The sequence below is a fragment of the Pan troglodytes genome, chromosome 9 (genome assembly GCF_028858775.2).
Source record: "Pan troglodytes isolate AG18354 chromosome 9, NHGRI_mPanTro3-v2.0_pri, whole genome shotgun sequence".
NCBI lineage: Eukaryota > Metazoa > Chordata > Mammalia > Primates > Hominidae > Pan > Pan troglodytes.
In genome coordinates this window covers 128,590,637-128,618,282 of record NC_072407.2, presented here as the reverse complement: position 1 = coordinate 128,618,282, position 27,646 = coordinate 128,590,637, and the positions used below count along the sequence as shown (strand labels likewise).

The 27,646-nt window shown below is 43.7% G+C and overlaps 1 protein-coding gene and 1 long non-coding RNA gene across 6 annotated transcripts in view; one reads left to right on the top strand and one right to left on the bottom strand.

Annotated features, from left to right (window-relative positions):
• Positions 1-27,646, top strand: part of KIRREL3 (kirre like nephrin family adhesion molecule 3) — a 584,143-nt gene that overhangs the window by 323,949 nt on the left and 232,548 nt on the right. The gene's annotated exons all lie outside the window — the stretch shown is intronic.
• Positions 495-26,724, bottom strand: LOC101058507 (uncharacterized). The gene is made up of 3 exons (XR_010147705.1): positions 26,485-26,724; positions 23,868-23,944; positions 495-816 (listed from the first exon to the last, which is right to left on the bottom strand). It is a non-coding gene; the product is annotated as an uncharacterized LOC101058507 (long non-coding RNA).

Below are 27,646 nucleotides of genomic sequence, written 5' to 3'. Positions count from 1 at the left end.
AAATTGCCATCCATGAAACCTGTCCCTGGTGCCAAAAATGCTGGGGACCACTGTCTTTAAAAAATTGACAAAAAAGCTCCGCACTCAGAGGTCATCACTCATTTGAGGTGAAAAAAGGCCTGGTAAAGGAGTGGCAGGAAAAAACAAATATTGATTGCACACCTACTCAGTATCACCAGATTCATCTCAGTTCATCCTCCCAGCAACACTGGGAGGAGGATATTATCATCCTCATTTTGCAGATGAGGAAACTGTGCTTCAGAGAGGTTAAGTTACATGCTCAGTGTCACCCACTCTAACCTAGAAGGAAGAGAGGGCGACTATGCATAGCAGAATGCATAGGAGGGAACACATTTAAGAAGTGTTTCAGCAATTGATTTTGAGTCTTGCAGAGCCCACAGACCTAGTACACAGAATCTGTGCACACACTCCACAGCAGCTCTGTGATGCCCACTCTTCCTTCACCCAGGTCCTAAATATGACCTTTTCGGTGGTCACAGGAGGGAGGAATATTTTATTGCTTTGCATCAAATAAAATACAACATAGAACTTTAAATCTGGAAATGAATATAAAGATGTAGTCCAGTCTTGACATCTGGTCTCCTGATTCCCAAACTCATCTGTTCTTTCTTCCTTCTGAATTGTGTGTAAAATCTGTTGCTGAAAAATTCTGAAAAATCTTTCTGTTGCATGATTTCATCTTCCTAAACGTACATTTGATTTGTTTGCAAAGTACTTCTTGTCCTTCAGGACCTGGGATTCTGAAACGCAGATTCCTCAGGAATACTGATCCAATATTTTCAGCCTCATAGAACCCTGAAACAGAAGAGAATGGGAGTGGAGTTAACACTAAGAGAAATTCAATTAAACAAATGTTTATTGATCACCTACTATACACGAGGCACCAGGCCAACTCCAGTGACAACAATTTGCAAATCTCAAGCACTGATCTCCAGTGTGTGCTTGATCTGGTGTGTGTGTGTGTGTGTGTGTGTGTGTGTGTGTGTGTCTGTATATACATTCCCAGGAGCACACACATGGACAAGTTACTACAGCCCCTGCTCCCAAGTCCTCCACTTTTCCTATGATGAACTGAAATGGATAAATCCCCATAAACTGCCTCCCTCATGAGCAACCTTGGAAATAAGTCCTATTTACAAATATTTCATCAGCCCACGTACCTCAAGCTTCGTGCTCCCCTGATGACTGTAGGCAATAACATAAATAAAACTCCGAATGATTTCTGTCTCCTGCACATCAATCATCACTTTTCCTGGACAGGTAGGCAAGTGATTGCATGTAAGGGTAACCTGGAGGTATGAAGGGAAGGTCTACAAATTCTGGACACAAAAACCCATGGCTTTTGGTCTTAGACCCTAGGCAGCCTATCTAGGGAAAGAGTAAGCTGTATCCAGGCGAGTGACAAGGGGGACCTTTGGGAAGTTCCTGGCATTATTTCTCACATTTTGCCACCTGGGAGAGAGCTACAAGTCCCTTTAGTCATTGCTGCAGGAAAACATTTTGACATGAACTCTCATACATCGTGACGGAGGTTAGTTACCAAAATGCACACATTTGCCTTAGCCGGTTTCATTTACTACCCTTTAAATTATTTCTCAGCCTTGCAAATCTTGCTGTGACAGACAGAGCAGTGGGGGAAACCACTAAGTGTTCATTTTTCATATAATATATTCCAATCCTGTTAGGTCGTGCTGCTGAAGGTAATATTTCTGGCATTCATTTAATGAAATTGACATTGATGAATGGTTAATTATACAAATTACATTCTTATTAAATCCCCTAGAATCAGTGCCTTAAAATTTCCTAGCTATGGGCTTCTTATGGTTGATACCTTTTTTTTTTTTTTTTTGCTCTAAGTATCTCCTCTGTTGGCTGCTTTAAGACTCATTCTGCATATTTTTCTTCCTCTAAAAAACTTTGAAAAGCATTAAAAATCCCCTAGTTAAGGCAATTACTCCAGATAAGTTAATCTTCATGGGATGTTTAAACCCCAGTCCTTGCATATGTTTATTCTGACTTTTTTTCCCTCTCTAGATAGTTCCTGCCCTAAAGGGCGTAAGAGGGAGGGGAAGACCCTACTACCTCCTGCTGAATAATGGTCTGATGGGCTGGGAGGGGAGAGAGAATCAGCATGTGGCCAAGTCCCTCTGTTGGCTGCTGGCTATATATATATATATATATATATATATATATATATATATACATATACATATCTCCAGTAGAAGAGTTGATGAGCATTGGGCTAATGGGTGTGGATCAATACGCGGTCCCTTGCATGCTAAGTACCATTAGCTGGCACGTTTCCAAGAAAGCAGCCTATTTTTTGCCTTTTCACTGAGGCTAGGAGGATGAATCATATTCATTAAGAGATCTTTTGTTTTTTCTGTTGCCCTCACTGGTCATGAAAGCAACCGATCTTTGCTGAGCATCTGTTATATGGCCAGCACTGACTAGGCACCTCCAGGAATTAGAATAGTCTCAAGTAGTTCACATGTGTTTTGAGAAATTCATCTCAGAGAACAATTGCACACTTGGAATGTTTTCTTTAATGAGGAGAAGCAACAGAAGTGTTTCTGGGAGAACCAGACCCAGGTTTCAAAGCCATCTTAACCTTGCTCTGAGTCTTCAAATGCCACGGAAGGAGAGGCTTCCTGCTTTGTACTCAAAGGCTATGAGATGGGCTGCACACAGGCTCGGACTGGTGGTCTTTTAACTCAAATTCTCTCTCTGGGACCTTTTCCCTTCATACACATTTCACTTTTTGGCCATCCAATTGGCTGGGGCAAGTTAGGTTAGCTAAACTAATTTCAACCCGGGCTACTTGGAGTGGGCTGAGGCAGGTAAAAAATATGCAATTTTCAATCACCAATAAGACTGAATTTCACCTTATTTTAGTGGGTCATGTGGAAAAACTTCGTGATTTATACTGAGTACTATTATGCCAACCAGACTTTAAGTAACACTCATTCCCAGAGTTCAGTGTTGAGATGAACTGTCTACAAAGTCACAATATTATGATTAATAGTAATAACTCTCTAGTCAGAAAGACTTGGATTCAAATCTTAGCTCTGCTCTTTCCTGGAATAGGTGTGTGACCTTATACACTTAAAACTCGTGTCCTCCTTTATAAAACAGAGGTCATAGTAGCTCCCTTAAAGGGAACATGTTTTGAAGCTTCAAAATGAGCACAAAGCACTTAGCAAAGGACATGCATATGCTGCTCAATAAATGGAGCCATTTAGATTATGTAGGTATGTTTCTCAGCTGCAAGGAACATAATGCCCTTCTAACTGTGGCTTCAACCACAAGGCTGTATATTGTTTGCTTAACAAAAGGTCCAGAAGTAGATGACCCCAGGGTTGGGCTGTCAGCTGGGTGATGTAATCATGAACGTAGGCTCTCCCTGGTGATTCTCCACCATCCATGGCATGTTATGTTTTCATCCTCATGCTCACAAGATGGCAGCCCAAACTGAGTCATCACATCCACATTCAGGAAGAAGGGGAAGAGGGCAGCACCAGCAAGTTCTCATAGTGTGACTTGCCATTTTGTCAAAAAGCAAAGCATCTTTCCCAGAAACCCCTCAGCAGAGTTCTCCTTATATCTCATTGGTCAGAACTTGGCCAAATGCTCAGCTCTTCAGGAGCAGGTGGGCAGGGGAGCAGGAAGTTGGGAGCGGCTTTTGAGTAGCTACATCATTGTAATCAAATTCAACCTCAAACATTCTCATGCAAGCAAATGAGTTAAAGTCCAGCCATCTTTCCTTTTGCTGATTAAAGGCTGTATGGCCACCTCCACTGATATCCTCTCTCTGTGCAGGCTTCACCACTCCCCTGCCAGAAGCCATGGCAATGGGTGAGACTGGGCAGTGGACATAGGGTCCTTTTCTCCTCAAGTGTAATTAATTCTGTAAGATCACTCCCTTAGCAGCAAGGCATCTGACTCCACCATCATGACCCAGGAAGAACATTCCTTCTCCACTTCTTTTTTTTTTTTTTTTTTTTTGAGACAGAGTCTTGCTCTATCGCCCAGGCTGGTGTGCAGTGGCACAATCTCGGCTCACTGTAAGCTCCGTCTCCCAGGTTCATGCCATTCTCCTGCCTCAGCCTTCTGAGTAGCCGGGACTACAGGCGCCTGCCACCATGCCTGGCTAATTTTTTGTATTTTTAGTAGAGACAGGGTTTCACCGTGTTAGCCAGGGTGGTCTCGATCTCCTGACCTCGTGATCTGCCTGCCTCAGCCTCCCAGAGTGGTGAGATTACAGGCGTGAGCCACCACGCATGACCCCTTCTCCACTTCTTATCTCGGCCTTCAACTCCACACACCCATCTGTGCTGGAGTCAGCATGTGCAATCACATATTACTAGTTTTAATTGTATAGCAAGGGAGAAGATGGGAGATATTAATCAGGTGCTGTAAGCTCAAAGAGTGAATGTAATAAATAGACTATTAAGTTAACCAAGTTTTCAGCTTCACTAGTGAAAGCTGCCATCTATCTTGTGTGGTTTTCTGCATGCTTCATTACCGCGTATAACCATACTGAAAAAATATGCCTTATCCTTTATAATGAGATGATAAGTTCCCTGCAGTGGATGTAACAGGGCCTGATTCTGAAGCTCCATGAAGCTGGAGCCTGGGGATGGGGTGTGTCTCTGGGTCCCAGGGCCTGACACTGAGGCTGATGACAAGACAGGGCTTGGTGGTGACAACAGCCATAATCATCTGGTTGGGAACATTCCCAGGGCACCAGGTATCTGAGGGCTCGGGCCACTGCCACTTCCTCTGCCTCGTGGAGATGCAGTAAAAGGGGGAGGCTCACTCCAACCAGTGGACAAATGTGCAGTTGTTCCTGGAATTAGCTCTGTCCTGCTTTGGTCCAGGGGGCTCCCCTGGACTGATTCTGGGAGGACCCACTCGTGCAAGCTGCTGGTGGATTTTTTGTCTTCACACCCCCATCCCAGCCATGCTTCAGCACCTAGCACAGCGACAGCTCAGCGAATGCAGCCAGACAGAGCTGGGTGCCCCTCCCTGTTCAGCGTGCTTCCACTGACTGTCGCTGGGGCCTCTGACAAGTCATTTCACCTCCGAACCTCAGCACTCTCAACTGTAAAATGGGGTTGATAAGGCTGGCTTTCCAAAGAGGTGGTGAGAATTAGAGGAGATAATAGATAGCAAAGCACCCAGACTATGCCAACATCCTTTCTCCAGAATGGAGATTTGGTTATCAGATGGGAACGTGCAATCCTAAAAAGTTACAGTCTATGGTTCCATTTATACGAAATGTCCAGAATAGGGGAATCTATAGCCTCTCCTCATTAATCCATTAGCCAGAAAGTAAATTAGTGGTCGCCTAAAACCCAGGTGATGGGGAGGGAGAGGCTGAGGCTAAGGGGATAGCTAAAATGTACAGGGTTTCTTTGGGGTGATTTTAAAAGGTTCTAAATGGACTGTGGTGGTGGTTGTGCATATCTGCAAATATATTAAAAATCACTGAATTGTATACTTTAAGTGGGCCATATGTGAACTGTATCTCAATACAGCTGTTAAAAAAAAAAAAAATCTTTGAGAGGCCAAGGCGGGAGGATCACTTGAGCCCAGGAGTTCAAGATCAGCCCTGGCAACACAGCAAGACTCTGTCTCTACAAAAAATTTTTTAAAAATTAGCGTGGTGTGGTGGTGCACGCCTGTAGTCCCAGCTACTCGGGAGGTTGAGGCAGGATGACCGCTTGAGCCTGGGAGATCGAGGCTGCGGTGGCCTGTGGTTGAGCCACTGTATACCAGCCCAGATGACAGAGGGAGACTCTGTCTCAAAAGGAAAAAAAAAAAATCAGCTCTAAAGAAAAATAAAAAGTTGCAGTAGTAAAAACAACACCACATGTTGCCATGGGAAGCCCTGGGTCATATATGGGGCCCAGATGCATCTTTGGCTTAGGGAGGCCAAGGCAGTTACCTCAAGTCCAGGCAAGGAGAGTCCAGGGCCACGTCTGAGTTTCCTGAACTTGAGAACTCAAAGACCCCTCAGAATACGTATTCACAGACTGCTATGGGAGGTTCTTTAAAGGACTCGCAGCATCTCCCCCCAACTCAAACAAAACAAAACAATACAACATCTGCAGGTGCAAATTTGAGAAACACTGGTCAGAGAACAGCCTCCGTGTGGCCAACTGCAGAGCCAGCCCAGTGGCCCTGGGGGACTAGAGAGGCCCCAGCGTAGGAGAGAATTCTAGCCTGAACTGAGATAGGACAGATGGGACAGACTTCACTCCAGGCTATGAAAGCATCTTCTCAGTCTCTGCCCTCCAGAAGCTTCTCTGCCTCGGCCTGGCCCTGAGTGTTTCCCTCCTGATGGTTCTGTGCTTTCTTTCCTAGCTGATTTCATCTTTGCCCGTGATAGTTACTAGCACCTTGATGCTGATGACACCCCTGCTTGTAATCTCTAATGAAGTCTCTCTTCAGAGCTCTAGACCTACATGGCCAAACAATGAAACACCTGAATGTCCCCAAACCATCTGAAATTCAGTATGTCCCAAACTGGACCTGGCATCCTCTTCCTTTCTCAAACTTCTCCCTCCTACTGGATTTCTTATTCTTGGTGGTAACATCATCATCCATCCAGCTTCTCAAACCAAAAGCATGGAGTCATCAACACCTCCCTCTCCTTCTATCTTTCAGTCAACACATTCATTCAATTCTGCCTATTAAACAGCTTCCTCTTCTCTGCTTGGATTACTGCTGTAGCCTCCTAAGTGGTCTCCAAGCTTCCAGTCTCTCCTCATTAATCCATTACCCATACAGCTGCTGAAGTGATCATTTCCCTGCTTCAAATGACTTCCCGTTGCCTACAGAATAAAGTTCAAATTCCTATGCTTGGCTTACAAAACCTTTCATGAGCTGACCCTGTTAGTTCCTTTTTACTCCCTACTTCCACCATGGTTGGCTCCCAGTCATCCAGGAAGCAGGCTCTTTGTTCTTGGGAGTGGCAAAGACAGTAGGCATTGGGATGGCCCCACATTACATGCTGGTGATTGACCTCTTGGTCTCCACCACCCCCAGATCCCCAGCTAGAGAAAAATTATCTAATACTGCTGCCTGCAGGTTTCAATCCTATCATAACAAACTTCACTCCCTACTACCTAACTCCATCTCTCAGCTCCATGTGAAAGCAGAGGTAAGCCAATGCTAAATGTTGTTCATTGTAACCTCAGTCCAAAGTTGTGGGCTTTTAAAATATAGAATTGAGCCATAATTAATTACATGCCTGGTGCATAATCACAGAGGAAAGCAAGAAAGACCCAGCCCATTAGGTCAAACATGCTGAGTGCTATGGAATGTAGAAAACCATTTCTAAAGACATAAATAGTAGCTGGAAACATAGAAGGTCAGATCATTGCCTCTGTTGGGCTTGATTATATGAGACTAGCATGTAAAGGCTCCAATGCCAGGATGGTATGTTTAAGAGATAAATGAAACCAGCAGGAATGGGTGGTGCTGACATCATTCTCCCCAGCATCGAAGAGGCCCTAAGAGTGGGGCCTGGCAGGCAATAAGCTCCAAGGTGAATGCCTTCCACAAACACTGAACTGGGATGTGGCCCAGTAGAGCCAAGAGCCCCTTCTTCCTCTTGACGTGAGGCAAATCCCATCAGGTGCTTATTGGTTAACACGAGGTGCACCACATCAGCTGGCTCCCCACTATTCAGGTAAAAATAAAACTCACTACGCCATCTCCTCCAGCCATCCAAATGGCACAGACACCAGTAATGTGTTTTTATGGCTGGCCCAGGCTGAAGGACTGGTGGGAGTGTGCAGAGTAATAAGCACATCAGATTCTTAGAATCCATTGACTGTGACCAGCAATTAAGTAGAATTTAAAATTCTTAGCTCCTAAGAAAAGATGACAACTCAAAGCCCCTGCCATCCTTCTCCACTAACTCCTCCAAATGCCCTTGCCATGAAATTTGGAAGAGAAATGAAAAGAATCTCCTTTTGTAGGTCCCCAAGCAGTGCAAGGGCTGTTGGTGAATGTCAGTATTGGGGATGATTTCTTGCTTGGAATTAGGAAAGGAGATGGGCACTGGGCCACAGTGTCAGGATTCTGAGAGTAGCTGGGTAGGCTGTTGTTGGATGCTCTATCTGACTGGGGACTGAGCAACAGTATTCTTCATCCTGCTTATCATCTTTACTGGCTCAAGCCCTTTGTTTATGCTACCTCTTTGTCTGGATGTCTTAGTATGAAATCAGGACTTATGAGAACAAGGTCTGGCACATAGCAGGTGCTCAGTAAGTGCTTGCAAAAGCTATGAAAACCTGGATGGAGATCACCTAGTATGCCTTCAAAATCCCATCTCCTTGTGACATAAATTGGAGATGAATCTCACAGAGAAGCAGAAGATATAGTCTTTGAAGTCTCTTCCAAGCAACAGAATTCCCAAAACATTCATGAGAAAAGAGGAATTGCCCTTGCCTTCTTTCTGTAACATTCCAGCAGAGCCAAATGGTTTCCAACGGAGATTCTAGGAGCATTGAAGATGAGAGCTTGAAAGGTTCCTGGCCATCCTCCGGCTCTCATGCAAATGTCCGGTGAAGACACCATGGCCCAGAGGCAGTTAAGGGGTTACCCATATTACACAGTTAGCAGCAGAGCTATGACCAGAAGTAGCTTCATTTTCAGAGAAGTGTTCACATAGATGGGCCCTCCTGGCCTGTACTGAGCTCCGTACAGAGGGAGAACCCTCCACCCTTCCAGTAGTTTAACTCACGCAAAAACCCAAATGTGAAGGGAGGAAAATCTATCCCGGTGTTTAGAGCTTCTTTCATTGCTTCTATGAGCAGGGCAAGGATTAATACATTTCTCAGTGGAGGAAGATCTTACAGACCCAACCTAGACTTTTTCCTGGATTAGGAGACTATTCCCCACACTCCTCCCTGTTCTGCTCCAGGACATCCCATGGAAGGCGCACGTGTGATGAGTGAGGCCCTGAGCCCTCATTTGTTTTTCATTCCCCAGTCCCTGTGCCAGCCCTGACTGTGGTGGTGAGTGAAAACACAGATGAATTTTGGAAACATGGTAAGAAGCAATTATGAATTCCTTGCCTTTAGGAGCTTTCTCCTTCCCCTTGGGTCCTGAAAATCAGCATAAATTCCTTGGTTAGGAGAAGCTATCAAAATACTATCCATCTGGATCCAATTTCCAGAGCTGCTGGGCTCCAAAGTGACCAGAGTTAAAGGTCTATCCATAAATTTTCCTCTTGGTGCCACCTGCCTGAGCTCAAACTCTGCCTGCAAGCCACCTGTCCTGACCAGATAACAGATGGGACTGGTTCAGATTCTGAAAAAGCAGCACAATTCTCTCACTGACCCACCAACCTCTCCACCCTTTCGAGCCAAGTGTGGCCTCATTTCTTTGAACTTGGTTTATCTGATCATCTGCTTTCCTGCATCTTTGCAGGTGTAGCTGTCTGCATTCGCGGAATACAACCAATTTGCCCATCACCCAGATCTGCTTTTCATTTGGTTATCCTAGCCCTCAACTGTATTCCTGCTTCCTGGCTCCAGCTCTACACTGGGGGACCATTTCTGTCTTTAATATTTTCCCCAGAGATGGAGGAGGGCCAGGAGATGAGGAAACTCAAGCCTATTTGTTATGCTACTTTCTATAATTTGATGAAGGGCAGATTACTGAAAACCGGCTTAAGAAATTTTGAAACTTAAGGTTAACGCAAAGCAATTGAAACACTAATTCAAATACGAGTGAGGGAATTGGTTGGTTAATTAACTAGATTGTTAGTTTAGGTCCTTAACAAGTAAGGGAGGAACTCACTGGACATAGAAGAAAAGAGACACTCTAACAGGTACCTGACTAGATAGCAAATTCCCTATGTACTCTTAGAGCTGTTGGTATTATTCTTTGTATCCTCCCAGCTCCATGCTGGGAACCGAGGACGAAGATCCAATATGTATATTTTTATTATACCCTACCACCATTACAGTATTGTACAGAATATTTTCACGGCCTTAAAAACATCCCCTGTGCTTCATCTATTCAACCCTCTCCTCCGCCCACGCCCCTGGCAACTACTGCTCTTTTTCTATAGTTTTGCCTTTTCAAGTGTCATATAAATGGAATCATTCAATGTTTTTTCAGACTGGCTTCTTTCACTTAGCAATATGTATCTAAGATACATCCGTGTTGTGGCCTGATAGCTCATTTCTTTTTATTGCCGAATAGTATCCCACTATATGGATTTATAACAACTTTATTTGTAGTAAAGTGATGTCAGCACCACCCTGTCCTGCTGGTTTCATTTATCTCTTAAACATAGCCTCCCAACTTTAGGGCCTTTATATACACACTAGTCTCATATAATCAAGTCCAACTGAGCCAATGATCTGAACTTTTATGTTTCCAGCTACTGTTCAAGTCTTTAGAAATAGATTTTTGCTATTCCACAGCACTCAGCATGTTTGACCTAATGGGTTGGGCCTTTCTTGTTTTACTCTGTGATTATGCACGGGGCATGCTATTAATTATGGCTTAATTGTGTATTTAAAAAACCCAAGTTTATTAACCCATTCACTTACTGGAGAACATCTTTGTTGCTTCCAGTTTTGATGATTGCAAGTAAAGGTACTATAAACCTTCTCGTGGAGGTTTTTGTGTGCACATAAGTTTTCAAATCAGCTGGGTAAATATCTAGGAGTGCAGTTACTTGATCATGTGGCAAAACTATGTTTAGCATCATAAGAAACTCTCAAACTATTTTCCAAAGTGGCTGTACCACTTTGCATTCCCAGCAGCAATGAATGAGAGCTCCTGTTGCTCCATATCCTTGCCAGTATTGTCAGCTTTTCTGGATTTTAGCCATGCTAAGAGGTGTGTAGAGGTATGTTGTAATTTTATTTTGCATTTCCCTAATGACAGATGCTATGGATCATCTTTTGATATGTTGCTTTGCCATCTGCGTATCTTCTTTGGTGAAGTGTCTGTTCAGATCTCTTGCCCATTTTTTAAGTTGGACCATTTGCTTTCTTATTGTTGAGTTTTCAGGATTCTTGGTATATTTTAGATGTAAGTGTTTTATCTGATATGTGATTTACAAATATTTTCTCCTGGTCAATGACTTGTCTTTTTCACATGTTAAGAATGTCTTTAGCAGAGCAAAAGTTTTTAATTTTAATAAAGCCAAAATTTTCAATTTTTTGTTTTATGGATCATGCATTTGGTGTAATATCTAAAAACTCATCACCAACCAGGCATGGTGGCTCATGCCCGTAATCTCAGCTACTCAGGAGGCTGAGGCAGGGGGATTTTTTGAGCTCAGGAGTTCAAGAGCGGCGTGGGCAGTACAGCAAGACCTCGACTCAAAAAAAAACAAAAAAGGAGAAAAACTCATCACCAATCTAAGGCCATAGATTTTCTCCAGTGGTTTCTTCTGGAAGTTTTATTGTTTCATGTTTTATATCTAGGTGTATAATTCATTTTAAGCAATTTTTTATGAAGGATGTAAGATCTGTGTCTAGTCTCTGTTTCTAATATAGATGGCCAATTGTTCCTCCACCATTTGTTGAAAACACTGTCCCTTTATTTGTGTGGGTCTATTTCTGGGCTCCCTATCCTGCTCCACTGATCTATTTGTGTATTCTTTCACCAATATTATACTGTCTTGATTACTGTGGCTTTATATTATAGTAAGTCTTGAAATCAGGTAGTATGAGTCCTCCAACTTATTTCTTATTTAGTATTGTGGTGACTGTTCTAGGTCCTTCGCCATTCTATACAAAATTTACATTAAGTTTGTTGTATCTACAAAATCATTTCCTGAGACTATTTTTGGTATGGAGGAATGCAGTTAATTTTTTCTTCGTTAAAGACACAAATTTGTATTTATCTTTCTTCATTCCATTCAGTAAAAGCTAAAATGTAGCCTCCAAGGGTGGGGCAAGGTAGGCAGCTTACCACGATTCCAACTTTCTATTGAAAAAATTAACTTCTGTTTATTCACCTTGTATCCTACAATCTTGCTATATTGACTTATTAGGTGTTTTTTTTTACAGATTCTTTGGGTTTTTTACGTAGATAATTATGTTACCCGAGAATAAAGACAGTTTTATTTCTTCCTTCCAAGTCTCTACACTTTTTATTTCTTTTACTTATCTGATTGCACTAAGCTAGGACTTCCAGTACAGTGGTCAATAGGGGTGGTGAGAGCAGATATTCTCACCTTGTTCCAATCTTAGGACAAAAGCATTCAGTCTCTTACCATTAAGTATGATGTTAACTCTAGGTTTTTCTTATACTCTTTATATTAAGTTAGTGAAATTCTCTTCAATTCCTAGTTATTTGATAGTTTTTATTATGAGCAGGCATTCGATTTGGTCAAATGCTGATTTTTTAAAATTATTATGCCTGCTATGTGGGGCATAGATTTTAGGTGGCAAGGAGAGAAGCAGGGAGACCAGTTGGGAAGACTAATACAGGAGCTCAGGCAAGAGTTGATGGAGGCTTGGGCTGGAACGGTGGCAGTGCCGAGAAGTGAACAGATTCTGGATGTATCTTGAAACAAGAGCCAACAGGACATGCTGATGTGTGGAATGTGCTGGGAGAAGGAATGGGAAGAGTCAGGGGAGACTGAGGCATGAGCTTGAGCAACGGGGTGGATGGTGCTGCAATGCACTGACATGCTGAAGACTGGGAGAGAGACAGATGTGCAGGGTGGGGGCTACAAGTCTGTTTTGGACATGTTACAGTTTTCGGTAATTATTAGACCTCCAAAAAAAGATTTAGGAAGACAGTTGACTCTACAAATCTTTAGCCCAAGGGATAGGTCAAGACTGGATTTATAATTTAAAAAATCATCTGTATCTCAATGGTATTTAAAGCCTTGGAATTTCATGCAAAACCTTGAGAGAAAAATGTAAATGGAGAAGAGAGAAAAGCCCACGAGGAAGTGCAGGAGTCCTCCAACATTTACTGGCTGACTGGGTAATCTGACTCGTGGGAGGGCTTGAATGAGTCAACCACGGAGTTAGCAAATGTTCCATGTGTGCTACTGAGATCTGTACCCATGCACTGGAAAAGATGTATTAGTCCGAACCAGAAGTTAAAAATCTAACCGCCCACGATTAAGCCCTTAAATACATAGATATTACAAGCATTAACTAAAGATATGGAAACATTGGGGATTATGTTAGTGGGTTAAAAATACATGGGATTAAATAGGGAAAAGTTTTCTAGAGGACATGATCCAACACCTGAGAACTAAAGGAGAGGTAAGTGTCTCAGGGAAGGAGGAAAATCTTGCACGTGTTTGAAATACCCTGAAGGAAAGCTTCACTCAGTGCCAGGATCCCAGATCTAGAGACCCCTTTTACTTTCATCTGTTCAATGGGTCTAACAACTCCCAACACTAGTCACTAAAGGGAATTCTTGCCATAACAAACAAGATGAAGATCCGTATCCCAGAGAAGCAAAAAACCAAAGCAAAAACAAAACAAAGAGCAGACAAGTTGGGAGCCAGAAATCCTTTGATCAGCTCCATACTTGCAAAGCTTTTACCAAGAATTGTCAAAAAGGGATGAAAATTGGGATGGAAAGCCCTAACAGGTGAATAAAACTTCAGGAGTCACTGAAAACATGCATTCCCTCATCCTGGACACTCTTACTGTCAGTACCCAGCACCCCAACGTGGGCAGGAAAGGAACGGCTCAAATTTTCTTAACCCTGCAATGACCAAATGCCTGTAGGAATAGATTCTTAGCTGCACGCTCAGAGCCAGGGGTTTAAAATGGAGCCAAACATTATTAAAAGCCCAGGTGAGCCACCTAGGAGAATTGAACTTTTTTGAAACAAAGAAAGAGAAGAAAGAAAGAAAGAAAGAAAGAAAGAAAGAAAGAAAGAAAGAAAGAAAGAAAGAAAGAGAAAAGAAAAGAAGGAAGGAAGGAAGGAAGGAAAGAAAGAAAGAAAGAAAGAAAGAAAGAAAGAAAGAAAGAAAGAAAGAAAAGAAAGAAAGAAACTTCCCAACAGCTCTTTATAGATTTGAGACAGCAAATGGCATGCTATCTGAGAAAACCGAGAAGGGGGGCCTCTCTGTCATCCTAGAGAAGCGGGAAGAAACTAACGAGGAAGAACAGGAAGAAAGGCCATCATTCCGGGTGCAGTTGACAGGGCTCCTCTTCCCCAGGGGCAGCTCCCTAAGCTTAGACAGCCGGTTGGACTGTGGGGAAAGGGAAGCCGTCTGGGGAGAGGAAAAGCCACCTCTCTTCTACAGCCAGGGTGTTTTATTCTGAATGGTTATATTCCCCCAAATTCATATGCTAAAATTCTCACCTCCAAGCCTACGGTATTAGGAGGTGGGGACTTTGGGAGGTGATTAGGTCATGAAAACGGAGTTCATGAATGGGATTAGTGCCTTTGTGAAAGATGTCCAAGAAAGGCCTCTTGTCCCTTCCACGATGTAAGGACACAGAGAGAAGGCACTGCCTATGAAGAAGCCAGCCCTCACCAGTCACCAAATCTGCCATCACCTTGATCTTGATCTTTCAGCCTCTAGATCTGTAAGAAATAAATTTCTGTTGTTTATAAACCACCCAGTTTATGGTGTTTTGTTATAGCCGAAACTGACTAAGACACAGGGGCTCAGCTATCAACCCCTTATGAGGGCCTGAAATTGTTCAGACACAGAAGATTCCCAGCTGTGAATCACTAAACGGTGTGACCAAACAGCCTTGCCCCTTGCCCCAGAGAAAGAAGCTACAGGATTTTTCTCCAAGATGCAAGAGCTCCAGGATTTTAACTGCTTTGTCCCAAGATCAGAAAACACCAGTCTCTTCAGATCAGCCAGATCTGTGGCCTTTTGTGCAGCTTTCAGAGGGTCATCCCACTCCTACCCAAAGTGAAGACATTTCCCTAGATGTCACTGGCCTTTTTTGTTCTTAAATTAGTGCCTCTACACACACACTTCTCAAAAATGGAAGCTGTAAATATCCCAAATGAGGCCCCAAGAAGGGTCTCAGAATCCAGGTAGGGTGACCATTCACCTAAGCCGACATGAGTTGAGAGTGTGTCTGGGAAAAGATCGTAGAATAAATTGATTGCTGAGTCCATCACAGCAAAGTAGAAGTTATTATAGCCATGGTGCCCCAGAGAAAACAGAAAAGACAGCCCTTCTCTCCCTATTCTCCCCCGATCTTCCCTTCACCTCGCATTGGGAGTCAAAAGTTCATCCTTAAAAACCCACTATTTTCTAGGCAATTGCCTTCTGCAAAACTCCATTAAACTCATAGACTACACCTATGTGCAAACAGCCCAGCTCATTCTAAATCCACATTATTGTTGCTCCAGCAGCCATTTCTAGGCAAGCAGTTTTGATCAGAAATGTTTGTCAAGCAACTCAATATCCAACTGTGTGTGTACAGTACTTCTGAAAGATATTTGCAACTGGAAATTGTGTAGAGTTCAAGGGAATGGAAATGGACTTTTGCTGCGATTGAATTCATTAGTGGCACATTCTCTGATTGTCTTCTTTTTTTATTTCCTGTAACTCTTGACTTTCAAAGTTATTTACTGAGATGCTTTGTCCTCCATCATGGAGTAGTCTGGAGCTTTTTTTCCTTTGTTTTTTAGCTTAAAGTGATATCTCTCCCTGAAATAAATTGTACAAAATGATGTAGAGTTCTTGGAAAATTAAAGTGCCTTGTTCAAAAAGACCCCTAGTCACTCAAGCCTTTCCTTGGCTCCACATCAGGGATCTGAATCTTGTAGGACTAGGAAATGCTGACCCTGAGACTGTTGGCTAAGCCCTCTCATTCCCCAGGGACCTTTCATCAAACCTGTATCCATCCCAGACCCAAAATGAATATACCTGTACCAGCAATGGTGATTGATCAACAGAGAAACTCAGTGACTGGCTCCTCAAAAGCATGGTCTTTTATTCTTCTGGTGAAAGACCTCCTAGCCAATATAAATAAAAATGGGAAAAGCAAAAACCTCACCAGAGAGAAAAAGAGAGCTCTGTTTAACCCTGAGTGTTCATATCATGCAGTAAGAAAATAAGCCAAGTTGGTAAAGAGACTCGACAAGCAGGCAGCACAAATCATTGATATTGTTTTCCTTGTGCCATGTAAGTGAGAAGAAATGTTTCTTCATTGTTTCTACATGAAGAAAATGGGTTATTGTTCAATAAACTTGGCTGTAACTTTCTTATCATTAGATTTGTCCCTTCTTGGTAAACCCTTAGAAGGCTCAGCAATCCTCTAAGAGCTGTAATGGTAGGTGGCCCTCTATTTTTCAGGAACTGGTTAGACAGTTGGTGGATTACCCCCACTTTTTCTTTCTCCCCTTTCCCTGGTGCTTAAGTACTTCCTTGCTCACTCTTATCCCTGCAGAAAGAGGAACGGGTGCCTGGACAGGAGGTAAAACCCAAGGCTGTCCATTATAGATACAGGGAGGAGGATAACAAGAAAACCTGAAATAACTTGCCACATGACAATTGCATTCCAAGAATCCACACTCTTCCTGCGGAACCAAGATCCTGCTGCACTTATTTATTAATGCTTAATGGTTCCTCAACTTCTATGATACAGACAATGCAGTAGGCAAGTGGTTCTGAACCATGGATGCAAATCAGAATCTCCGAGGAGCGCCTTCAAAATAAAAAGGTCCAGATCATAGTTGCAGGCATTCTGATTCATTAATAGCAACAACGCTTTAGACTGACACAGTATAAGTATAAACTACTCTAAGTTTGTATATATTTTTACCTCATGTCATCCTCACAATGGCACAAGGTGATGGGTCTATTATGATTCCAGTTTTACAAATGAAAAATGAATGCACATAGAGATTAAGAAACCTTCCTGAGGTCACACAGCTAAGTGTTGCAGGCAGACCTCAGGTCCACATAGCATGTTTCCAAAGTCTATGCTCTTCACCACTGGGGCTGAAGCATGTGCCTCAGTTCATTTGGGCTGCAGTAAAAAACGATCTTAGACTGAACAATAGAAATGTATTTCTCACCATTCTGGAGGTGGAGAAGTCCAAGATCAAGGTGCTGGCAGATCTGATGTCTGGTCCAGACCCGCCTCCTGGTTCATAGACGGCACCTTCTTTCTCTGTTCTCACATGGTGGAAGAGGGCAGCTCTCTGGGGCCTCTTTCACAAGGGCACTAATTTCATTCATGAGGGCTCCACCCTCATGCCCTAATCACCTCCCAAAGGCCCCACCTCCTAATAGCATCACCTTGGGGGTGAGGATTTCAACACATGAATTTTGGAGAAACACAAACATTCAGACCATGACAGCATGTTCTCATTGAAATGCCTCCTGAAACACACACCTGGCAAAGAGCCACTGTACTCAATCTTATTTTAAATATTCTTATAGTAGAATTTTTCCCCTCAGAGCTGGCAGTCTCAGTGACAAAACACACGTGTGGCACAAACAGAATGTGTCAACTGCATCATCCTGCTGTGTTTGGGTTTTCTTTTTAATGGGCTCTGTTTTTCCACACATGGACTGTTTCATCAGTAACAGTGTTGAGCCTCACCTCAGGCAGGTGGAAGGAAATCTACAACAATTTTTTAAAAATTTATAAGGAACTACCATGTAATCTGCTCTGCACTTAGCATAGAGGATACAAGCTGGATAAAGTAGAGTGTCTGCTCATTGTGAGAACCGAAAGAACGCACTGCAAAATAATCATCATGTTATGAATAATGTGTCGAAGGCTGCAGAGTAAGAGCACAGTTCATTCTGCCTGGAGGGGACAGGTTTCACTCTGGACACTGTAGAGTGAGCTCCAGCTACCTGTGGGTGAGGCAGGGAATGCACCTGTGTCTAAGGGCATAAGAGATTCATAGATGAGGAAGTAGTGCCATGAGGCTGCAGCCAGGGATGGAAAGGAAAGTGTCTCTATGAGATGTCATTGAAACAGCCTCCCAGGACCCTGAAACAAGGACATCAGCTTCCTAGATGTCCCATAGCCCAGAGAGCAACAGTGGCCATCTCCAAGAGAGAACTGGCTTTGGCATGCAGAAAGGGCACGTCGGAGCTGGTAACAATGGTGATCCTCTGGGCAGCTCTGCTATAGAAATGATCCTCAAGAGGTGAGGCCTGAACTTCTTCATCCCTTTCAGTATCCCCAGTTCCAACAGAAGATCTGTGCCTTCCCTGTGCCTGAGATTGCTCTAGCCCAGTATGACAGAGCTGTTTCATTTAGAGTAGGCAGGTGGGAGGAGGGAGGTGCTTCTCAGCACTGGAAAGTCCATGTCCGTGTGGTCTCACTAGACTTCACTCTCTGCCTCTGCGTGTCTCCTCTCTTACTCTTGCCCTGCCTGTCACGTAGGACAAGGATAGGTTCTGTGTGAGCCTCTTTGTACTTTGCCTGCTCTACATAATTGGTGCTGGGTTGATGATCATAATGATGGTAAAAAAAAAAAAATGCTAATGGCCCCAGCAAAAGCCTGAAACCTCACTCTGATCCTCAGAATGGTAATAGAGGATAGGAGGTGCATTATGGATATCCCCATTCAACTTGCTCTAAACAGCTCCAGTATTAATGGAAATTTTAATGAAAAACTAAGCCTCTATTAGGTTGTCATGCAGAATTCCCACAACATGCAGAGTCTGGTTAATTTCCCTTGTGCCAGGGGCACAGGCTCAAAAGCACAGACACACACACTCTCAGGAAAATTCCTTCCAATCTCCAGACCTTGTGCTTTCCCCTGCTAGCCCAACTCTAGGGCTTTACAGGACTGGGGTGGCTCTCCCATGCTTATAGTCAGAGCAGGCTCTGTAATTCCTCATTCCCCATCTTTCTTGCTCAACAATCATGAATTGCCAGAGAGCTCCAAAGGGAGCCTCCAAGGCTCTCACTCTCCTTTTGTCGCTCAGATGAAATCTGTAACTGGCTCCAGGATGCAATGGGTTCAGAGGCTACAAATCTAAGGGCCTAGGAGCTGTGCCTCCACATTGCTGGACTCCCCTGACATGTCATGTGCCACTTCCCTGGGAACCTGCCATCTCCAGCTATTAGTACATTTTCCAGGAAAGCACAGAAGCATACGCTTCCATGAGATGTTTTAATTATGACAAGCGAATCCCTCTCCCTGTGTAGTAGAAACCAGCACCACCTTAGAGAAAACCAGGAATTGTAGGAGATAAACAATCAAAAGCTTTGTCTTGTTAAAGCCAGACATTGTAATCCCAGCACTTTGGGAGGCTGAGGCAGGCGGATCACGAGGTCAGGACATTGAGACCATCCTGGCTAACATGGTGAAACCCCGTCTCTACTAAAAATACAAAAAATTAGCCAGGTGTGGTGGCATGCACCTGTAGTCCCAGCTACTTAGGAGGCTGAGGCAGGAGAATCGCTTGACCCCGGGAGGCAGAGGTTGTGGTGAACGAAGATTGCGCCACCGCACTCCAGCCTGGGTGACAGAGCGAGACTCCATCTCAAAAAAAAAAAAAAAAAAAGCCAGACATGATATCAAAACTTCCCCCACATCCCTCTCCTGCCTCTCACACTCCACACTCCCCATACTCATCAGTCCCACGTGTGGAGATGCCCTGCACTCTTCTTGCTGGTTCTTCCCTTGCCAAGACCGGCAGTATCACTGACATCTGCTCTTCCACAGTATTTCTGCCAGAAGGGACAGTGAACAGAGAGTATGGATTCCTGGCTCCAGTTCTGAGTAGAAATACATAAGTAAGAATCAGAGAGATGGAGCAAAAAAAAAAAAAAAAAAAAAGAAAGGACTTTGGAAAAAGTAAAATCCTACACTCTAGAAAGTTAATGTTGAGAACCCATTTGAAGTTGGGGTGACCCACTAGGTCTTTTCTTCTTTTTCTGCCTCCATGTGACTTTCTTGTCACATCACACAATGTGCTTTGCTATCTTCAACTGCTAGGATTTGAATGTTTTTGACTCCTCCAAAATTCATGTTGAAACCTAATTGCCTCCAAAATTCAGGTGTTGCCAACGTGACAGTATTGAGAGGTGGGGCCTCCAAGAGGTGATTAGGCTATGAGACTTCCTTCCTCATTAATGGGATTAATGCCCTTATGCCAGAGGCTTTATGCAGTGTTTGGCTAACTTGTTCTAGCTTGCCTTTCACCTTCTGCATATAAGGATGCAGCAAGAAGGCCCTCACCAGACCAGATGCCAGTGCTTTGATCTTGCACTTCCCAGCCTCTAGAACTGTAAGAAATAAATTTCTGTTTTTTGTAAATTACCCACTCTCAGGTACTCTGTGACAGCAGCACGAAGGGACTAAGACACTAACATTACCAGTGCACAGCTTTCATAAGCCTCTAGTGCTCTCCAAGGGGCCTGGCCCTGTTTTCTGGTTTCTTTGATGGTCAATGGGCAGACTCCCCAAAGTCATTTACAATTGTTATGGTAATGGGCTCTTAGTCATAGCAATGCATTTTTCCTTTTATGGGTCCCTAATGCTGCCATTCAGCAGTTGCCCGAAGCCTCTGTGACTAGCGATAGAAACACCAGTGTGCCCTGGGTAACTCACTTTTCATGAGGTAGACTGAGCACATTTCAGACCCTGGTTGAATAAAAACTACTAGGGGAAAATCAATCTTATTCCCTTCCTCTCAATGGGCGTTTTGGCTCTCTCCTTTTGTCTCCCTTCCCTTCTTTCCTCTTTACCCACACCCCATCTCCCACAGTCATTTATTTCCTGTCATCCTGTAAAGAAGAAGAATGCTCTTTCGAAGGCTGGGTTTGATCTTCAACTTTGTGAACTGAGCCAGAGCCTCCTGTTTTCCCTCATACCACTAAAGAGGCTTTAGCTCGGGCTGTCTCAACCCTGCTTGCAAGTAAAATCTCCTAGGTGATTTTTAAAATTATTCATACTGAGGACCCACCCCTGACCAATTAAATCAGAATCTCTGGGGACGGAGCCTGGGTATCCATAGTTTTCTAGCTCCCCCAGGTGATTCTAACATGCAGCCAATGATGAGCACCACTGTGTCTAGTGCCATATCTGAAGCTATAGACAGCTGTCCTCAGAAATCCATCCTGGAAATCTTCACAGTTAATGTCCTCTGGTTTTGATTAGAGGTGGGCCCAGGGAGTTGACTGGGCACAGATGAAATCAGCAGACCCTCTAGCTATTAGCAACACACAGAAAGGACTCCATGAGCACAGATTAACCCTAGACATAGGCTTTCTGACCTTCTTGAGTAATGTGCCTCCTCCTTCAATTATCCTTCAGCCCAGGTGATTCATCTCTCATCATTATTTGGGACAGAACACAGAATTGTAAAAGTTGTAGGGGACTTCCCTCATTCTTCTTGCAAAACGCAGCTGGTGAGATTGTCTGACAATAGTATCTGTTCTCTTTGTGATAAACAACACACAACCAAACAATACTTATCAGAAACTCACATGAGGCATGACCCTCTGCTAGTTGCTATTTTTTCTGAGACACAGTGTCTGTGCCATCTGGGAGCTTATGTCATAAGAAAAATGACACCATCCAAAACATGGTTACCCAGAAGGCAGTTACAACATTGTGCTTTCTATTTTCCTTTTTTCTTAGTATGTTTTGGTTTTAAGATCTATTTGGGGTATTTCACCAAGATGTTATATGACAGAAGACACTGGCCAAGACACATAAACATCAGCGGTTTCTTTAGAGACTAGGTTTCTGTAAAGACTTACTCTTTCCAAGCCTTTCATCTGGCCTCAGATGATCTCCCCATTGGCCTCTATCTCATCCTTACTCTGCAAAAGTCAAAGCAAAACACAGTTGTTTGCCAAGCCTCTATCCCCTATAGCTGCCAGGATGGTGTTAATATACAGCCCAAGGGATACCATATTGCATCTTTTATTGGTCTTGGAATGGCTTCATCCTTTACTAACCAAGCCTCATCTTTCTCAGAGTCAGTGCATGTTCTAGCTGTGGGACAGTTTTATGGTTTACTGACTTGGCAATCAATGTGACATGCTGAACAAGATTGCTTCTCTGGCCTGAGAATGGTCAGGTCGTCCTTAAAAGTTTGCTCCTCCAATGGGCATTCAACCTGACATTTCCAGCCATTTACTTGGCTCTCTCAGGGAGCCTGTATTATACAGGCAATGGGTTCCCTTCCTGGAAATGGTCCAAGACACACAGTCAGTTCTCAATTAGCCATGCTAATGGAAGCAAGCAGCAGTGCAGACGATCCAAAATAGCAGATTATCTGAAAATCATTTTTACCAGCTTTGGAACAAATGCAATTATGCAATGCACGTCAGTGTGCACATGTGCCTACGTCTCAGCAGTATCATGTTTTCCATGGATTGTCTGTGTCTTATGTGCATTACAGTTTGCATTCTCTGAGGTATCATCATTTGGAAGTGAAAGTAAGCATCCCAACTGCACCACAAGTGACAGAGAAGCCAGAAAATAGAGTAAAAGTGATCCCCAGGGTATTTACAGAGGCAATGGAGAAGGGCATGGAGCTCTATTTCAGTAGTCCTGTGGCCTCACAGTTCTCTTCCCCCAAAGGGCCTCCTTTGCCCTTCACATACCCTGGCATCGGCTGGTGCCCACTGTCTGCCCCAGATCCTAGCAGGGCTATCGGGAGGTCTCCAAGCCACTCCACAAGCTGCGCAGTTGTCCCTGCTTAGTAGCAACCCCAAATTTTTATCATGCTTTTCAAGACCAGAATGCCACCTAGAGGGTGGAGCTTGCCAGATGCTCTTATACAATAAGCACGAGGCCACCTCCAGCCTTCTTTAGATGTTTTCTGCAAGTTTTCGAGTTGCCTTTAAAGGCAACACTTAGTAGTATGTTTCTCAAACTTTATTGAACATAAGAATCACCCACAAGCTTGATTTAATTGCAAATTCCTGGGCTGTGCTCATAGAAATTCCAGTTCAGTTGTCTGGGGCATGTTCCTTGCATTTGCATTGTTGTCAAGCACATCAGCCCGTGGAAGGCATCCTTTGAGAAGCTGTTTAGAGAGCCATTCTGACTCTGCTTCTGATCTGACTTCAGGCAGCATCTTGAGTGAAGGTGAATGTTCGCCTTTTCATGACCTTTAATCCTCCACAAACCACTCTTTTTTGTCCAAGACCTATGTGTGATGGGCCAGCAGAGACAAAAGGATGTTGGCACACAGGGTGAGACAGTCTTTATCAGGTGGGCTGGACAAAGTAACTAGACACTTGGACCAGTGTGCCTTCCTCCCAGCCTGACTCTATTCAGAAATTCATGGGCAACCCAAAAGTCGCAGGCTTCTTAGATGATATAACTAATAATAACTAATAGTATAACTCCTATTTTTTGAGTGCTTACTCAGTGGCATTATGATAAGTGTTCGATATGAATTTTCTCATTGAATTCTCTTAATCCTATGAGGTGTCACTCTCATTTTGGGAGGACCCATGGAGAAGCTATCTCAGCCTTTGCAGATCTAGTTTTAAAATAAGAGAAAAAATAAATAAACTCACCATGTCTGAGATTCTTGAAGAAAAGACAGCATGTAAAGCAGCTAATTATTATTAACATTCATGACTATATCCTTGCAGGCAAGAGGGAAAATGTATGATTTTCCGTAGTTTTCTAAGAAGTGGTTTAGACTAGAGCAATTAGCTAACCAATTGGCCAGTCTAAATGGTTTCCTGAAATTTCTCTTGATGGATGCCCACTGGCCTCGTCTCCTTGTGAGATAGAAGGGTTAGGTCCATCCAACAGCTGTGACCAACTGCCTAAAATGGGGTTGTCACTTTGGACAACTTCCCATGCTCCAAAGATCAGGGTGGACAAAGTAACAAGTCCGATTGTTTATGTGGTCATTGACTTTCTAAAATAAGCAGTAAGATTCATGGTTACATAAAGGACTCTACCTTCAGTAGATTAACCAAACATCAGTCTTGCAGAATCAAGCAGGGTCTGGTGGAGGAGCAGGAAGTGGAAGAAAAGCCTAGAGGCAACAAGAAGGAGAAGCTGTTGACATGGCACCTTAAAGACAAAGAAAAAGTCTTAACGAGATGCAAATCCCATTCAGGAAAGCTCTCCGAGTCAGTAATTAAAGTATATCCAGCAATGTAGTGCTGGCAAAGTATAAAAGATCAATAGGTTAAATACTTTATGTTGTTTAATCAGATACTTAGCACAAATCAAACATTACCTTACTGAGGTTATTAGGCTAAATGAGGGCACTGCAGTGGTGAACATTCATTACTGAGACACCAATGGATCATGAAAATAGCAAGGTACATCTGAGTCACCTCCAGCCCTGAGATGAAGTATAAGGAGGCCAGAAAGCCTTTAGTCACTGCATCTGTGCTTTTTTTTTAGGAGTGGCTTAGGAAGTTGGGGTTATGAGTTTCCCTAGATAATTAAGCATACCACGTCTTGAAAGGTATAAAAATAACCATCTCCTCAAAGCTGGGTATACCCACTGACATGCAAAAATGATGTAGATATCCACATTATTCGAGATCATCAAAAGCTTCCTTATTCTTCTTGTATGACAACTGCTTGTTAGTCCATGCATTACCACTACAAACATGGCAGCATTTGGGTATTGAAGCTGCGAGTCTTAAAGAAAAGAGATTCAAAGGAGAAGGAGGGGCTAACTCGACTCCTCCAGAAATGGGAGAGCTGTGACAGACACAAAGGGATTGGGTGAGCCCCAGGCTTTGGCAATGCCATCTTCTCTGTGAAACTGATGGGATCCAGGAGGAGAGCTCTGTGGACTGGTCATGAATTGCGCTCTGCTGGGCTGGGTGGTCTTGATCTGGTCAAATTACCTTCTTGTCTCTTCTGGTAGATAGCAGTAAAGCCTGATTGGAATTTCTCTGAAAACTAAGGGGAAGCAAAAGAGGAAAAAGCCATAGAACTACAAAAGCATTACAGTGACTGAACACAGCACAGGTTTCTACATGGACACAATCAGAGTTGCGCAGGTCCACCCAGCCCATGTGCAGAAATGCCAACTGAGTCTCATTCCCTCCCAAGCTAGCGCAGTCCTCTTTGGGCTGGGGACGGACCATCTCTGTGTCATTGTCTCCATCTCCCTACTCCACCTCACCCCCAACCCATCTACAGGCCCTGAGTTCCCACACGTCCCAGCCCCACACTGGGTGAGAAGAGGAATGACACTGCCCTTCTTTGCTAAACAGCATGTCCCAGTCTGGCCTTGGTTCCTCCAGCACTCACCTCTCAGACCTGTGCCCTGCCACATATGGAGGTTTCTCCTGATCCATGTCTTTCTGGGTTGGTTTGCTTGGTTACTAAAACATGTTAACTGGCTGGATGTCATCAGGGCTCTACCTTTTTGGAACTGGCCCACTATTTCTCTAATATTTTAAACCAGCAGTTGTCTAATTAGGCCCCTCAGCGCCTTGAGATTCCATGAAGATTTATTTATTTATTTATTTATTTATTTGGGATTGTCATTTTATTCTCCTGAGAAATTATGCATGATCCATTATAAAATATATAGGTAATACAAAGTTCAAAAGCCTGTCATGTTTATGGAATAAGCAAATGAAAATTAAACATAATACAGTGTGAGAGAAAATCATGGTTTCATTTATTTTTTCTGTTTTGGTTTTTTTTTTTTTTTTTTGAGACACAGTCTCACTCCATTGCCCAGGCTGGATGGAGTGCAGTGGCATGATCTCAGCTCACCACAACCCTAGCCTCCTGGGTTCAAGCAACTCTCATGCCTCAGCCTCCCAAGCAGCCAGGACCACAAGCACACACCACCATGCCCAGCCAACCCCTGTATTCCTAGTAGAGACGGGGTCCCACCACGACGGCCAGGCTGGTCTGGAACTCCCAGCCCCAAGCGATGCACACACCTTGGCCTCCCAAAGTGCTGGGACCACAGGCGTGAGCCACCACGCCTAGCTAGTTTCATTTATTTTCATAAGAGATAGGTTATGAGTACATGATGTAAAAGCTTAAAAGTCATCACCAAACTGTGCTAAAGATACGGAGAAATTATTATGCAGGGAGAAATCTGTGCAAATTCATCTTCTTACTCAGTATAAGGTGGTAAAAGCATGAAGATTTAAACTGCCACTGTGGGTAAGACAATCAGTGCAGGGGCTGAGCAGGCAGTGCCCAGGAACATGCAACCACTGTCACCTGCTGCCTTATCCCCCACTTATGCCAATTTTGTATGTTGAGATTCCATGTGAAGTCTCATTTTATAAAAATCTACTTAAGGTGAAAGGTTTGGAAACCTAGGTTTTCCAGAGACTCCAATAATAATATTATTCTATTTTCTTGCCAAAACATACAAAATAATTATAATTTTGAAGGCTTATTGGGTGCTAAGAGTTTTCAACATATTATCTTATTTAAATTATTTTGCAAATGAAGAAACTGAATCATGGATGTTATGGTTAAGAAACCAGCCTGATATCTCACAGATATGAATGGCAGAACCAACAGGCATCTTTCTGACTTCAGAGTCCTAACTCTGTAGCCCTCCCTGACCTCACTCACCTGCAAACATTGCTCCTGGGAACATCTGTGTTGCTGGTTCCCGAGACAGCACTAGTTTCTTATTCCTTTGCACAGCATAGATAAGGTACAGTCCCAGAATCTAGTGAATCCACAGGACTCTCCTGGCTCAGGTTCCCATTTCCACACACTTCTGGAGGATTCTAATTAGCTTCTAAGGCCTCCTCTCACCCCTTCTTCAGCCCCACCCACCTTTTAGATTCAACAGTGTTTCATCATCATGATATCTTAGTCAGTGCAAACAGTGTCAGGAACAAAAAATAAGAGAAAGTCACGTTGTCCTGGAAAGCCAGACAAGAACTGACTGTTGCTGCCCTGCTGTCTTGCTATTGCTTCTCCCATTTTGGTAGAGTGGACAGAATTTTTATCATGCTGTTGCCACACAGAAACCTGAGCCAAGACAAGCCTAAGAAGACCAAGCCACCAGGACTGTCCCCCTAAATCTGCAGCCCCCTGAAATGCTTGAGACACAGCCTTCATAAGCCTCTCCCAGAGTGGATGGGCACACACTACTCCCGAGATGACAACTGCATTGTGAAAACTGCAGATCTGCGCCCTTTGCAAAGTGGTTCCAGTCCCCAGGGTGACACACAGTAGCTGCCTTCCCTGGGCAGGAAGAGAAACAACTTGAGGTGGGAGGGAGAGCTTTCGAGTTGACAAGTGAAGTGATTTTTAACCTTCCAAATTCAGTTGTTTGTGGGGGGAGTGGAGGGGTGAAGGAGAAAAGAGGCAGGCTTTTCAGGGAGACAAAGGAGGCATTTGTCAGAGCAGAGAGCTGTGCAAACCCACCGAGGATTCAGGCAGTTAGCACCTTGGCAAGCCCCTGCCTCTGCAAGCCCTGACCTAATTTTGAGAGATACTGCTCACATTGTTTTCCAGATAAAAGCAGGCAACAGCGAGAGCTCTCCTGGGTGAGGCTTTGACATCAGGAAAAATTATCCTGACTCAAGTGACTAATCTCTTTTCTTACCCCTTTCCCTGTACCCCAACCCTGCACTTTCTTCTCCATCTCACAAATCTTCGGCAGAGCTGCCAAATCACAGCCACCAACACGGAGAGAGACAGATGTGCTCCACCACCACCTGCCCACAGTGGGGTGAGACCTGTGTTCAGCACAGCCTGTGCCAGCTAGGAACATCTTTCG